Raw genomic sequence first — 16481 nt, forward strand, 5'->3', positions numbered from 1 at the left:
AATCTTTAGATATGATGTAGCGAAACAACGGGGTTATTTGATGATCCTGGAATGAAACGTGCAGTAAGGGATAAAAATAGTATAGCCAAAAAAAAACTAATTTGCTTCAGTGTACATTGAAAGACTTGAGTGTAAGCCAAAAAGAGAAAAAAGGCTTTTGAACCATGCACCTTAGAGATACTAGATCAAATTTTGCTAAATGTGCAGAAGATGGAGTAGATACACCTGATGTAGATAAATCACAGCATGTAGACGGCACACACAGAACCATTTTGAGGAAATTGAAGGGTAAAATTTTTACTGTTACATAAAAGGTATGGCTTGTCCTTACAACCAGGCTAACAAGCTGGAGACATGTGCTTTGCCAATGTAACACTAATCCATAAAAATGGTTCTGGAATGGCTCTTGAATGCCAGAGCCATTCTTTCTTTATTTAATTGAAGATTGCTCTGCACAAGGCAAGCTGGTGGGATCTGCGATTAAAGAAAATGTGGGAGAAAGTGACATACATTTATAAAGAAAAATTTTGTTACGCCTATTATTCATAATTTGATTATGTTAATCCATTTATATAATCATAATTTTATTCTCTATAGTGTTATAGTCTATAAGAGAGGGATTTGTGACACAGTTTAGAGATTTCCAGAAGGGGGATATGGTATAATAAGAAACATATTTAGTCTTTATTCCTGGCACAAAGCTTCTAAAAGCCTTGGAATTTTCTGAGTGATAGGAGTGTCTTTTATTATTCATAAAGACTCCTTTTGATCACACCTGAGTTTATGCTAATATGGTAAATTAGGGTGGGATCTCTAGATAATTTCAGGATGAGGATGGTCACCAGAAAGATCAATTGACTAAAGGGCTGGAAATTTCAGCTTCACCACCAACCTCTGGAAAGGAGTAGGGGGTGGCTGGAGATGAAGTTCTAAAAAATTTTGAACAATGAGATTTGATGAACTTCCCAGTTGGTGTACATGTCGTGATGCTGGGAGGGCAGCACACCTGAGAGGACATGGCAGCCCTCTACTTCCCACCCATACATCTTTCCTACCCATCTCCTACTTGGTGTTTGTGAGCTGTATTTGTTATAAAAACAGGAAATGGTAAGTAAGGTGTTTCCCTGACTTTGAGAGCCATTATAGCAAATTGTTGAACCTGAAGAGGAGGTCCTGGGAATATTCGATGTATACCCAATTTGGACAAAAGTGTGTGTAATCTGGGGATCCACTACTTGCGACTGGCATCGGAAGTAGGGGGCAGTTCTTGCAGGACTGAGTCCTCAACCTGTGGTTAGTATCGGAATTGAATGGAATCATCAGATACCCAGTTGGTGTTCACACAGTTGGACAACTGGTTGTTGATGTGAAATAAAACCCACACATGTGGTGTCAGAACTGTTGTGAGTAGAAAAACAATGATTCCATTAGAAGATATTATAGCTTCTCCAGGTAAGTAAAGTATATATTCTAAAGCAAGTATTTGACCTGAGTCTTAATGCATAGGATGTATTCACCCTGGGACAGTCTGGAGGGCATTTTTTCAAAAGATAATGGTTAAAAAAATGAGAAATGTAAATATTAAGAAAAAAAGACTCGGCCGGGCGCGGTGGCTCAAGCCTGTAATCCCAGCACTTTGGGAGGCCGAGATGGGCGGATCACTAGGTCACAAGATCAAGACCATCCTGGCTAACACGGTGAAACCCCATCTCCACTAAAAATACAAAAAATTAGCCGGGTGAGGTGACGGGCCCCTGTAGTCCCAGCTACTCGGGAGGCTGACGCAGGAGAATGGCGTGAACCCAGGACGCGGAGCTTGCAGTGAGCTGAGATCCGGCCACTGTACTCTAGCCTGGGCAACAGAGCGAGACTCCGTCTCAAAAAAAAAAGAAAAAAGAAAAAAAGACTCAAATTTATCACTGTCTTTTGTTGTATTTTCATCTTTCCACATATGATACAGTTGTTCACCTAAACAAAAAATAAATTCACATATTTTCTAATTAATAACTTGATAGGAGGCTAAAAGATACCCATATCAATAGCTGTCTTAGAAATCATCAATAACCAATTAGAGAAGGTATTGAGTAAAGTAGAAATCTAACTCAGAATAGCGACAGAATTTAAAAAGTCATAGAAACAAACTGAGTAAGTGATGTGCAAAATAGAAAACTATAAAACTGGAAAAATAAACATAGATGCAATAGAATTAATGGAGAGTCTTGTCAAAGTAAACAGTAGTAATAATTAAGATAGGGATATTTGAATTCTCCCCTAATTATTTAAATAGAAATCATTGTGAGCCAACATCTCATTTTTTGGTGGAATGTGGGAGTATGCAGTATATGAAATGTATTCTAAATTTCATCTGGAATAATATGTGATTAAGGAATGTCAGAAACATTTTCAAAAGCAATAATAATGAGAAATTGTCTCCACTACTATGATTGCACCAGAAACACAAGTATTGACAGAAGAAAAGTTTTCCAAAGGAGTAGAGGAATGGAAGAGGGGCTCGTAAAAGAAGTGAAGATGGGATGCTGGTTCTATAGAGACGTTAATATTCACAACAGCGTTGTTCACTGTTTCTAGGCATCTGGAACAAAATATTCTTTCAATACGCATGTTCAGCAATAATAAAAAATATATGACGTTAAACAAAAGTCAAAATAAATTACTCTTAAAATGGCTGTGCATGGTGGCTCACACCTGTAATCCCAGCAATTTTGGAGGCAAAGGTGGGCAGATGGCTTGAATCCAGGAGTTCTAGGCCAGCCTGGGAAAGATGGCTACAAAAAATACAAAGAAAAAAATATATTGAGGCATGGTGGTGTGTACATGTCATCCCAGCTATTTGGGAGGCTGAGGTAGGAGGATCCCTTGAGGCCAGGAGGTTGAGGCTGCCATGAGCAGTGATTGCTCTACTGCCCTCCAGCCTGGACAATAGAGGAGGACCCTGTCTCAAAGAAAAGTAAAATATAAATTACTCTTAAAATGGACAGAGCCTAAACCTAAGAGGGATTAAGCATATCAATGAGAAAACATATTGCGTCATTAAGATAAACCACAATGTTTGGGATGCCTTCCTAAAATATAGATATTGATGGAAAGGAGATTAAATCGACCTCATGTCTCCTGATGTGGCATCAGAAATGGTTAGATAGATTAGGTATTTCTTCTTTTAGGATCACATTGCAGTGAAGATGTCTTATGGAACTCTCAGATGAAGCTCAATGGGGAGAAATCATCCCGATGTGTCCCCTGCACTTGGCAAGAAAGAGATGTGGCATTATAACGTACTTAAATCATGAAACTAATTTTGGCTGAGAAAGCTGGGTCTTGAAATGTGCTTGCCAAGAGAGTAAAATGATACAAATATGCATGCTGAATAATACATAAATATGAATATATACATAGCCACCCCCACATACCATGTTTGGGTGATAAACAGATGAAAGATTAGTATGGAGCTCCTCAGTCAAAGGGTAGTCCAGGAGGGCTCAGAATACATTGTTCTTCAGGAAAACAGTAAGTCCCTACACACAGTATCATGTTTTCCAGAACCCATTTAATCTGGGTTCAAAGGGATTTGAGGCTCTTGAACTGTTAGGACTTGAAAGATGAGAATGGGCTGCCTATGACACAAGCCACAAATCTTGAGCATATGGAAAGGGCTGACCTGCTGTGCTCCACAAATGAGAAATTCGTCTCTCTTGGCTTTTTAGGAGGTGCTATGTGCTGAGACACTGGGAAAGAACAGCTCTACCAGCAAAGCCTGAAGTGACGTGTGTCTTATTCACAACACCTTGCAATTTAAGTTTGAGGCTGAGTCTAATGTGCTAGGAAAGGGGTCAATTGTCACAAACAGAGGGGAAAAGAGTCCCACAGCTGTAACTTTCACCATCAAACTTCTCAACCAGATTTATATTTCAAATGGGAGGCAGAAAAAGGTTTGAGGAAACAGTCTAGTTTCCCTCTAAACAAGACAAAATGAAAATATTATGGTGTATTCTACCATGTGAAACTGACAACCCACACTGAGAATCGTTACCTTTGAAAACTTTGGATTTACCTTTGAAAACTTTGGGAGTGGGGTGAAGGTGGGATCTGGTTTATATAAAAAGGATTTAATTTTACTTTATTAAAAAAAGTAAAATAAATAAAGATCAAACGATAAACCATGCTTAACTAACCATTTTCATTTTCTCTTTTACTTGTGATGGTTTACATTCTTTGCCTATAAAATATACAAAATGTTAGTGAGCCTGTAAAATATACAAAATGTTAGTGAGCTGAAGAAGCTGAACTATGTTTGCATTAATAGCGCCTGGAATCAACTTCGACAGGTGACACTTGTTGCCTTATTAGGTAACAGTGGAAATCATTTGGATCTCTAATTGCTCTCAGGAACAAGAGGAAACACCTGCACCCTCAGTCCTTCCTCATCTCTAAGGCAGGCTTGTGGGATTCTTAGCAAACTCACCAGGTTTGTGACTCCTCAGATCAATAATTGCAGTCCTTAAATTCTATTCCCTACGGTGAGTATTTTCCCCCGCCTCATAAAGTCATCCTTCACATGTCCCTCTGAAATATATATCTTAATGAAATAATCGGTCCAAACAAATGAGTTTCTCTTTGGATGACACACTGGTCTGCTTTGCCGAAAAGAAGATGAGGTAAAACATGAAGGTGGTGTTGATGATAGTGATTAAAACACCAGCTTGACAGGGCAATAACTATAAAATCTTGCTGCTAGTAATAATCTCTACAATACAACTGCAATACCAGTGCACCATATGTCGCAGCGTCGCAATCCATCTCTCCATGTGTCACTTACTTAAGCAGGTTCCAGAAGAACCTATCATTATTTTTAAGTAGGGGGAAAGGACACAATTCCATTGCTGTACTACATTAGTCACTCTGATTCTAGCCTTCAGCTGACTTATTTATTTTCATGAGAAGGGATCTATAGACTTCAAGCTATTCGATCAGATATCATGAGATGTGTATTCTTCAGATCATTTATTTCTTATTCTGCAGTCTTCTAGAAAGTGTAAGCTTGCTTTTTAATTATGTTGAAAGGGAACAACAAAAAAGTTTCTGAAATTTGTGAGTAATTATTCAATCAACTATATTACATAGTTGGATGTAAGAGGTACTCAGTCCCTACAGCTGGACTAACAGATGGGCTTTAAGACCAGAACAGAAACCAGCAGCACCAGAAAGACAAAAGAACAAATTGGCGAGAATCTTCTTTAGAACTTAATGATGATAATGGTAACTTGTCTTTAAGTTACGTTGGACCGTGACGAGGGCAGTCTCTTGACTAAAGTAACTACCTCTCTAGGTTCCACATTTGCAAAGCAAGAAATGTTGATAACGAATAAATTAATTGTGTTATTGGAGTGAAAGGGGAAAAAATAATTTTCTCTGGCCGTTTGTTGAAAATACCATCCACAAGCTTTTATGCAGTTTATAAATTTAATGTTTTTCATTTCAGAAAGACCGGTTTTACTTTGTGTATTACGTATCCTGTTAATAAATTATTGGAGGTAATGGGGCCAGTTGCTTAGTGTTTTGTGACTCAGTTTCTTCCTCTGGAAAATAAGGATGATAATAGTAAAACCCACCTCAGAGGGTTGCTGTGATGATTAAATAGTTAATATATAGTGCAGCGCTTAGAAGAGTTCCTGGATCATAGTGAATGCAATGCAACAGTTGCTACCATTTGTTGTTCTTGTGATCATTTAAGAATTAATTATGGAGTCAGAGGAGACTGAGTTCAAGTCCTGGGCCACCAATTGTTAGCTGGGTGATAGTAAGCCATTTTAAGCATCTGTAAAGTGGGCATAATAACAGTATCTTCCTTAGGCTGGGTAAAAGTAGAAGAGATCACGTGTGATAAGCCACTCCTGTGTCTGGCACGGAGTAAGTTTAGCTGTTTACCATGATGACAATGGAAACATTTTTCAGTTATACTTTTTGTCACATTAAAATAAGAAAATCAATCTATCTAAGCAAATAAAATTTCCTTGTGTTTTCCAACCTTTTAAATTCACAAATTCTACCCAACTCGGTTATCTTTTCGCTGAGTACATCCAGATAATCCCCCATTGCCCACATCAGATATGGGGCTTTCTCAGGATTTGATGCAGTGATCTGAAACAACTGTGTATCATGTTAAAGGAACTGGTGCAAATATTTCTAGTCAAATGTAAGGTACAACGTAGCTGGCTTCTAAGGAGGAGACAAGTCGCAACACATTCTTTATGCACTTCTCCAGCAAGGTAGGATTTCAAACTCCCCAGCAGATGGGCAGAAAACATGCAGACAGCTTGTTAGAGAAAGACCCAGACTGTTAAGCCCATCACAGCTCTCTTTTTCTTTCCTCATTAATTATCTGATCCTTATTCCATTGTATAACTTAACAACTATCTCTATAGACAAAAAAAAAAAAAAGTATCTAGTTTCCACTACCACTCTTTAGAGGCTTGTACAGTTTTTGAGGAGTAAACCAAGAGGTTCTCCCTAAATAAGAAGCTGGCAGGAAACTTTCACCTGCTCTGCAGGCAAGCAACACTTTTCAGTGAATCTCAATGAACTCAGTACAAGTGCTCTTTTGTTTCAATGTTTGATGTTACAGGTAGAGAAGATGTTTCACTCCTGAATACCGTGGGTCGACTTCTGCATTCACACAGAAACAGATCACCAAAGATTTAAAAGGAAAAGATGAAAGAGGAAATGTGAGTATACACAGAAAATAATGCGTTTTAGTTGATTTTTTTACACAGATACAACATTAGTTGCCTAAATCAGACTTGCACAGTTGTGCACTAAATCTGTTCGTATACCCCCACATCACTCACTCTGGCTGAGATTGAGCCAGTGGTGTTCCCATGGAGATACCTCACACTGCTCACCTAGGGTTTGTTTTCTAATTAATGATTAATGCCACCTCCTAATTAGAGAGAGAAGCAAACTCAATAACTTAAAGGACAGCCGGAATCTTTGAATTCCTATAACTTTCTTTTCAATCTATTACTAATTTGTGAGGCTAATATGCAACTTTATCTTACATTTTCCTCATCTATAACAGGGAAGAAAATTCTAAAAGAAAAAAAGGTGACTTTGGGAAAGGAAAACCTTAGGTTGTATTAGGGTGCCCTGCACATGTATTTAGGGTGCACCCTAAATACCAGTCCACAGAGATATTTTGCTGGCAAAAGTTTTAAACCAGGGATCTCCAACCCCTGAGCAATGTAACCAGGCTGCAGAGCAGGAGGTGAGCAGTAGGTGAGCGTTTTCATCTGTAGTTGCAGCCGCTCTCCATCACTCACATTACCACCTGAGCTCTACCTCCTATCAGATCAGCAGCACTAACTTCTCATAGGAGTGGGAACCCTACTGTGAACTGCACATGTGAAGGATCTGGGTTGCATGCTCCTTATGATAATTTAATGCCTGATGATCTCTCCCTGTCTCCTGTCACCCCTAGATGGGACTGTCTAGTTGCAAGAAAAGAAGATCAGGGCTCCCGCTGATTCTACATTGTGCTAAGTTATATCGTTATTTCATTATATATTACAATGTAATAATAATAGAAATCAAGTATATGATAAGTGTAATGTGCTTGAATCATCCCCAAACCATCAACCCTCCCCTGGTCCTTGGAAAAATTTCTTCCACAAAACTGGTCCCTGGTGCCAAAAAGGTTGGGGACCACTATTTTAAACGGTTTTAAAAGGCTTGGGCTGGACACAGTGGCTCACGCTTGTAATCCCAGCACTTTGGGAGGGTCGAGGTGGGTGGATCACTTGAGACCCAGAGTTTGAGACAGCCTAGTCAAAACCACATCTCTACTAAAAAAAATAAAATAAAATAAGCCGGGTGGTGGCACATGCCTATAATCCCAGCTACTCAGGAGGCTGAAGCAGGAGAATCGCATGGACATAGGAGGTAGAGGTTGCAGTGAGCTGAGATTGCACCTCTGCACTCCAGCCTGGGCAACAGAAACTCTGTTTCAAAAATAAAAAATAAAAAAAATAAAAAATAAAGATAAAAGGCTTGGTTTACTATGCTAATGTTTAAGAAATCTTGAGAAGTAGTGATTTAGATTTTGAATCTCTCTTGAAAAACTGGAAAATCTCACAGCATTAGACCAGAACATCTACATGGCAAATTTATCTAAGTAGCTGTCGCTTCCCCGAGGTGGAACTTTTGCTCTCCAGTTTACCAGAGACTCTCTTGTCTTATCCATCCCACCTCACTCGTTAACTGTACTTAAATGGCCATGTAGAGTCCAGTTTTAGCAAGCATCCTAAGTCAGAATCCCCACCCTGCAAACCCGGGGTGTCTGATCATTCTTGATATTTGACCAAATCTCTCATCCCCCACTATCCCCTAGTTAATATCTGACCACCCTGGCCATCTTTGAGCAAGAATGCTGTTAGGTGGTTTAGCAGAGAATTACCCTGCCCTCACAGTCATTTTCCGTCCACCAGCCCCCACTTCCCCTCATCTACTCCTTGGCTATGAATGCCCACTATTTCTTGTTGTATTCAGAGTTGAGCCCAATCTCTCTTTCCCTACTGCAAAACCCCACTGCAGTAGTCTTCCATACCTATGCCGAGAGTCCTGAATGCCTCATGGAAAATTTTTATTCTTTTTTTTTTTTTTTTTTTTTTTGAGACGGAGTCTCGCTCCTCCCGGGCTGGAGTGCAGTGGCCGGATCTCAGCTCACTGCAAGCTCCGCCTCCCGGGTTTACGCCATTCTCCTGCCTCAGCCTCCCTAATAGCGGGGACTACAGGCGCCCACCACCTCGCCCGGCTAGCTTTTTGTATTTTTTAGTAGAGACGGGGTTTCACCGTGTTAGCCAGGAAGGTCTCGATCTGCTGACCTCGTGATCCGCCCGTCTCGGCCTCCCAAAGTGCTGGGATTACAGGCTTGAGCCACCGCGCCCGGCCGAAAATTTTTATTCTTTAACTTTATGCGCATACCAGTAGACAAATTCTTCAAAAAAAGTAAAACTTAAAAATCCACAATATAATTGGTTGAAAAGTGGAAAAAACTCAATCAATAGGTTGCTGATTCTAACACTGAAAAATATGTCCTAATGTTTGGACTGTTAGTTAAGATGTTTCATGTCTTATTAACACAGCTATTATGATCACATCATATAAATCTCTATTGTACTATTTCTAGGTGATTCCTATTTGCCTTTTAAATTTTTTCACTAACTTTATCCTTGAGTGTTTCATTTTAATTTTGACTCAGTATATTTTCTATGATTAAATGAAATGTACATAACATCAGGTATAGGTATTCTGGGTGATATCCACAAATAGGTCTTAGAAATTTATGTTTATCCTGCCAGTAGGTTCATACCTAATTCTGGGTAATTTCTTTTCAATCGGTTCTCAGGTTTTCACTCGCTTTTATAGTTATCTTATTTTTAGAGAGTTTATTCTATTTGATAATATCCTGTTATTTAGTCATAACACTGATATATTTAGCTTCAAGTATTCAAACACTTTAAAGTGTTTGACTTATCATAAGTATTATATTATAAGCTTAAAGTGCTTGATTTATTGTAAGTATTTGTGGAAAAAACACCTCCAATTTACAGATCTTGTACTTGGTTAGCTTGAAACAGCATTTGTAGTAAGTATCAAAATGGTTTTATTTATTGTATAATAATATAAAATCAATTTAATTTTAATAATTAAAAAGTGGATCTCTACATATGGCATTAAGTGAGACTTTTTAAAAGAAAAATAACATGATCATAAATATTGTATTCCAAGAGATAATATTCATAGATAATTGTCACGCAATCATCTATGTCTTTAGTTATTTTGCAAATATCAACTGTTATTTCTAATTACTAAAAACATGAAGTTGTACATCAAGAGATTAGGTCTATGAAATTACAATTACTTAGGAAAATCAGAGTTAAAAACAACTTCTGCTAAGTCTTGATTTAATTCTTATTTAATAGAAAGTGAAATAACCAACAAATGGCTTTACATATTTTATAGGTAAATAAGATTAAATTACTAAGTAATTTTTAAATTATATTTTCATTCCATTATCCCAATTCATCCAAAATAGTCTCTTGAGTCCCTTACTTCAGAGAAAGAGATTACTGAAGTGATTTTCCAGAAGAATCCATGAAGACAGTATTTTAGCCCAAACTATCAAGAAAATTAAGGACTTTGCATGTGCTTACTGAATGAATTACTGTCAAGCTTTATTCTTAACAAAATACCATAAAATACTAGTCATTTCACCTCCAATAATGCTACTGTAATGTTAAGAAGTCATTACGTGCAGTGTAGTCACTCAATAGATAACTATAGAATAAATGCATGTGTATATAATAGCAATGGTTATGTTTTTGTTTTACTTTCTTTCTTGTTGTTGCTGTTGTGCTTATTTTAGTGGAGGGTACCGTGCCAAGTAGAATAGTTCCACATGACGGCAAATCAAAGTAAGTTTACTTCCCTTCCATCAGCATTATTGAATGCCAACATTTCCTGCTTGTAGCAAAAGGCAGTGTCTTGAATTATCTGCTTCTGAGTGCCTACCTAAAACTTTCTAGAAGTTTTAAAGGTACAGGTTAGCTGTCAAATTTCATTGTGCGTAATTTTAACTTAGATCTTGTAAAAATTTGAATTCCACACTGGAGAGTCTAATTCCATAGGATGAAGTCTATAAGGAGTTAGAATTTGCATTTTAAACAAGTAACCCACCTAATATTTTAGCTAGCCATTCTTAGGTCTATTATATAATAAAATATGATAAAACATGAAATGTTTATTATATAATAATATATAATAAAACATGTTATGTTTATTATATAATAATACATAATAAAACATGTTATGTTTATTATATAATAATACATAATAAAACATGTTATGTTTATTATATAATAATACATAATAAAACATGTTATGTTTATTATATAATAATACATAATAAAACATGTTATGTTTATTATATAATAATACATAATAAAATATGTTATGTTTATTATATAATAATATATAATAAAACATGTTTATTATATAAAAGTTTTTAAGGCAATACTTGTTTTTCACTCTAAATATATAACAAACTTTAGGCAATAGCTGTTTTGCTTTCTACCTCCATATCCTGCTCTTAAACATTTTATTGAATTACATTTAATGTTAAGTACCTAGCTTTAATTAGTGATATACGAATTGCTACAGCAGTTTCTCCTTATTTGCAGGAGATACATTTCAAGACCTACAGTGGATAGGTCAGGCGCGGTGGCTCACGCCTGTAATCCCAGCACTTTGGGAGGCCGAGGTGAGCGGATCACGAGGTCAGGAGATGCAGACCATCCTGGCTAACATGGTGAAACCCCGTCTTTACTAAAAATACAAAAAAAATTAGTCGGGCGTAGTGGTGGGCGCCTGTAGTCCCAGCTACTTGGGAGGCTGAGGCAGGAGAATGGTGTGAACCCGGGAGGCAGAGCTTGCAGTGAGCCGAGATCATGCCACTGCAGTCCAGCCTGGGCAACAGAGTGAGACTCGGTCTCAAAAAATACAAAAAACAGACAAACAAAGAAAACAAAAATACGTACAGTGGATGGCTGAAACTGCAGATAATACCAAACCCTACATACTGTGTTTTTTCCTATACATAAGTATCTGTGATAAAATTTAATTTATAATTTAGGCACAGTAAGAGATTACCAACATTAACTTATAATTAGGTAGAAAAATTATAACAATATACTGTAATAAAAGTTATGTGAATGTGGTCTTTCTCTCAAAATAATCTTATTTTATGTAACATTTTTGGACTGCAGTTGACTGCAGGTACCTGAAACCATGGAAAGCAAAACCATGGATGGGGCGGGGGTACTACTTCATAAACTATTATAATATTCTTTAAATCAAATATTGATATCATAAAATATGTTTTATTGAAAATATATGAATGTATTTTAAAATACTGTTTGAAGTCCAAAAGAAAATTGAATGTTCAGGTATAATAAATATAATAGTTATCATTAGTGTATTTCTTCTTTCTGTTTATCATGGTAATTAGTTTTCTTTCTCTTGCCATAACAGATGCATATCAAAATCACTAGCAAAGTAGTTTCAAAATCCACAGGACTATCTATTTTTGTAGAATGAAATCTTATTGGAAATATCATCTGGTATTAGTTTTGGAAGTATTTTTCAGATTTATACCTCTCGGTCCCTCAACTAAATTAAAAACCACAGCAATAGACAGTGAGAAGAGGTCATCTCCATGATGTAAATTAATATAATAAAATTATTACCCCGCTCTCAACTAGCTCCTACAACCAGATCTGCATGCATTTATAATCAAGCTAATACCAGAAATGCAAATTCTCCAATAGCACTATTGAGTAATGTTTCTAACTGAGGATTTCATGAAGTCACGAGTGGAGGAGAGAATTATGCCTAACAGAGCAAAATTTCTTCATTTTAATTGTTTTCTTTCTTAAAATATCTCTCTCTCTCTCACAATCATGTTCTCTCTCTTGTTCTCTCTTTCCTTTTCTCTTATTGAAATCCCCTCTTTATTCTAAGGCACACAATCCCCCAACTCACAATTTGACATACCATTCTGATGTATAGTAAACGAATTCTCAGACTGACATCCCATCCACTCCCATTTCACAAGAACAAAAGCTCCTCTTCTTCAGATCTACCCTCTTCTTTACAGGTAAAGAACAAATTCATTTTTCTTCCCTGTCAGTAAAATGGAGGCAACTAAAACATATGCCTGACTTGAATATAGTGTATAGTCTATTATGTTAGTATATTTAAAGTTACATGGTGTCAAAATAAGAAAGTTGTTAAAAAAAGATCAGAAAATTGGGGCATCAGAAAGAACAAATTTCCCATAGATTACCAAGAACACTTGAATCTGTAGGGGTAAAAATAATAAGTATGGTATTGTCTCACCTTTGCTAGGTGGGGAGAGGAGGAGAAAGGGGAACCTGCTGTTTTGGTCAGACCTCAATCTTAAACATCACTATCAAGTTGACTGACACACTAAAATGGATCTGTACCTGTTGAACTGATAAATATTCATGATAAGATTTAAACATATTTTAGAAAAAAGCAAATGTTATGATCACTTTGGAATTTTCACCAAAAACAAACAGTCCTCCAAAAAACAAAACTAACTTTGCTTAATCTTGAGTAGAGTATTTGCTGGAAACCTCTATATCTGAACTACCATGTTTTTGTGTAGACAGTCATGTCACACTGAAATGTCTTGCGTTTTTCAGCCTTCCTTTCTTTGAACCTTGGTTAGTACAAGTACTTTAAAATGCTAAATACTTTCTAAATACCTAAATTCTTAGGATGATGGGAATGCCTTAGTTCAATACCTCTTTTTTTCTCTAAATAAATGAAGTAGAAACTTTCCTAATATGATGACACGTAAGTTGAACAAATCCAAAAAATGTAAATTATATATTATTTCAAAAAAAAAAGATTTTTCATAAATACATGTAGCTGAAGCAACCAAGCACTAGGCATAGGCTTCCTATATTTAGGCATAAGCACTGATTTTTCTATGGGAGGTCATGTTTTTTGAAGTGGCAATTCAAGTGGGAGTATTTTGCCCCTAAAGTCTTCATTCAAACTATTTTCCAGTAGTGTCACAAACAGATAAATGCACCTAATTACTAGATTGCACATCCTGATGTATGTTTATTTGACTATGCAAACAACCCACCAAATGTACAATTTTCTCTTCTTAAAAAACGTAGTAATTTAAATGCAAAAGATATGTTAATCAGCATTATCATTAAGATTTTTCATATGTCAAGTTAGGATGCTTGGAATTATCATTTTGCTGTCAGCAATAAAGCAGCTTACGCTGGAAATCTATTATGGAAATATTTCAACAAACTCAATAAAATGGATCTCAGAGTTCTCCTGACAGAATAAAGCAAGCATGGTGGCAAAAGACAAAATTATAACAAATTTACTTTAAAGATCTTAATTGGCTTTAATTTGCCACTCTAGAATCTAGCAACACCTCATCCTACAAAACAGAGTTTTCCAATGAGCTGAAGAGGTTGGCTTTAGAGAGAGAAAAGGACTGGGAAAAGCAGAAACAGGAACGAAAAGTTTTTTGGGTTTTCAAAGTTATTTCCCTTGTAAAGGTTAAAGCAGAGGGGACTTAACATGCCAGCTAAAACTGGCCTGCTGGGGAATTTGGCTATTATTTCTCTTCTGATTTCTGGGACGGTTAGATAAGCCATTTAGTTTTGGCTTGGTTACATGGAAGTTTAGTCTGAGTGACTCTGTTTTGGTTTGGTCTGTTGGACCTAGTGCAGGAGTTCAGCTCAAAACGGTGGTCTCTTCTACATTTTATTTTCTTTTACTTTTTTGGTTACTGACTTTAGCTCATTATAAATTATATTTAACAATGGTGCTGGCTTTTATATAATAATTTAGTAGGTACAAACTATTTCCAAGAAGAGTAAGAAGAGGTGAAGCCCAGGATATAATACTGTAGAAAAGAGTCTGTAAAACATTAAGAACAAAATTTGAAAATGAAGGGAATAAATAGAATGGGCTCTTCCAAATTACTGTACAAGTATTTTTTTTGAAGTAGAAGTAGTCATTGCAATATGAAAACCTGAAGTTGAGGCGTTTTAATCATACCAGGAGTGGTGGGGACTCAACCAGAAGAACGTACTCCCATAAGCACCTCCTGTGGTAATTGTTATTTTAATTGGCTGAAATAAACTAAAATGCCCTCAGGCCAGCGATGAAGCTGTGTAAGTAGGCAGCTTTATTCCCTTTAGGAAAGAGACCCACTAAGAAAGTTTATACTTTGAATTAAAAAGAGAAAATGGTATTGTTACTCATTTTATCAATGTTAAATTACCTGAAACCCGTTCTCCCATGTCCCCTCCATCACACTTCCACTTGTCACAGAAAAGCTGTATTTTGTGTGGGAAGGGGCTGCTTTTAAACTATTAATTTACCCTCTATTGCTTCCAAACTTCCACCTCTGTTTCCCCACGTCCAAAGCCTTAAAACTGAAAGGTCTTATTACTAGGTTACAAATTCCAATTAATAAATACAATGGGCAGTTACAAATTTGTGGGAACATAGATCCTTTAAAAACTGCAATCATGGCCATGGCCAGACATGGTGGCTCACACCTGTAATCCCAGCACTTTGGAAGGCCGAGGCGGGAGGATCACTTGAGGCCAGGAGTTCGAAACCAGGTTGGCCAACATGGTGAAACCCTGTCTCTACTAATAATAAAAAATTAGCTGGGGGTGGCGATGCGTGCCTATAATCCCAGCTATTTGGGAGGCCGAGGCAGGAGAATCGTTGGAACCTGGAAGGTGGAGATTGCAGTAAACTGAGACTGTGCCACTGCACTCCAGCGTGGGTGACAGAGCGAGACTCCATCTATAAAAAACAAAAACAAACAAAAAACCAAAAAAACAAGAAACTGAAATTATTTCGTGCCTGATACATTCAACTGCATGCTTCAAAGTACAAAGCCATGCACTGACTGATGATATGGGATTTCAGAGATGAAAATTCCATTCAGTTCAAGATTAAAAATAAGGCAATGAGATGCATGTAAAATGTTATGAACTGGTGGAAACAATAGAAGTACTATTTAAGAAATCCAATTATTTTACTTGAGTACAGGTTGAGTTTCAGTTTGAGGGTGCAGAGAAAGAGACCTGTTAGGAATAAAATGTGTTAGCTCAGAAAAGAGAGCATGAAAGCCTGAAGAAGGTTAAGTTGCACTGGGACTCTGCCAAGAGTGAATAAAAGATTTATCTGAAAGTAAAAACGTTTAGCATAAATGACTAACTATATAATCAGGATTTTTAAAAAAGATGAGAGATCAGATCAAAAACATAACAGTGGCATAAATCCTGGAAAACTGAGAGAATAGCAAAATTGGAAAATAAAACAAATGAAGTGAAAGATAATTAGCTTACATTGAGGTATGTTGAATCAATGACACATTTATATTTGTTTAATATTTAGAAATCTACATTATAGACATTTATGTGTGAGTATGAGTGAAAGTGGTGGGAGTGAAATACAGTTATAGATTTATTTCTCAGTATTACAGGAGCTAAAGACAGCGCTCTTCTGCCCTCTCAAAGGATATGATGCAAACATTACAGTGAAAACATAGTGTACCTCTATCATTTCAGAAAATTATCTATTGTAAAGCCTTATAAATTATACCAACAGATTAAATATTCAAGTAATATGATAATACTGATAATACCTCTGTAACCTGAAGGACCATGACTTGATACTGTGAGAGACACTATGATTAACACAACCAAAGTTTCCCCGTAGCTTCCAAGAAATCAAACAGTGAACTATTCTTGAAACAAAAGTGAACTTTGAATGCCCTTCCTTAATTTATCCTGTACAATCTTCAAGCCGCCTCCCATGTTGCAACTTTT

General features: G+C 36.7%; 1 protein-coding gene across 7 annotated transcripts in view; it reads right to left on the reverse strand.

The window, feature by feature from the left end:
* The window catches only part of LOC105480824 (teneurin transmembrane protein 2), a 3943693-nt gene that overhangs the window by 2903018 nt on the left and 1024194 nt on the right, over nucleotides 1-16481 (reverse strand). The gene's annotated exons all lie outside the window — the stretch shown is intronic.

Source organism: Macaca nemestrina, chromosome 6 (assembly GCF_043159975.1).
Source record: "Macaca nemestrina isolate mMacNem1 chromosome 6, mMacNem.hap1, whole genome shotgun sequence".
Classification (NCBI taxonomy): domain Eukaryota; kingdom Metazoa; phylum Chordata; class Mammalia; order Primates; family Cercopithecidae; genus Macaca; species Macaca nemestrina.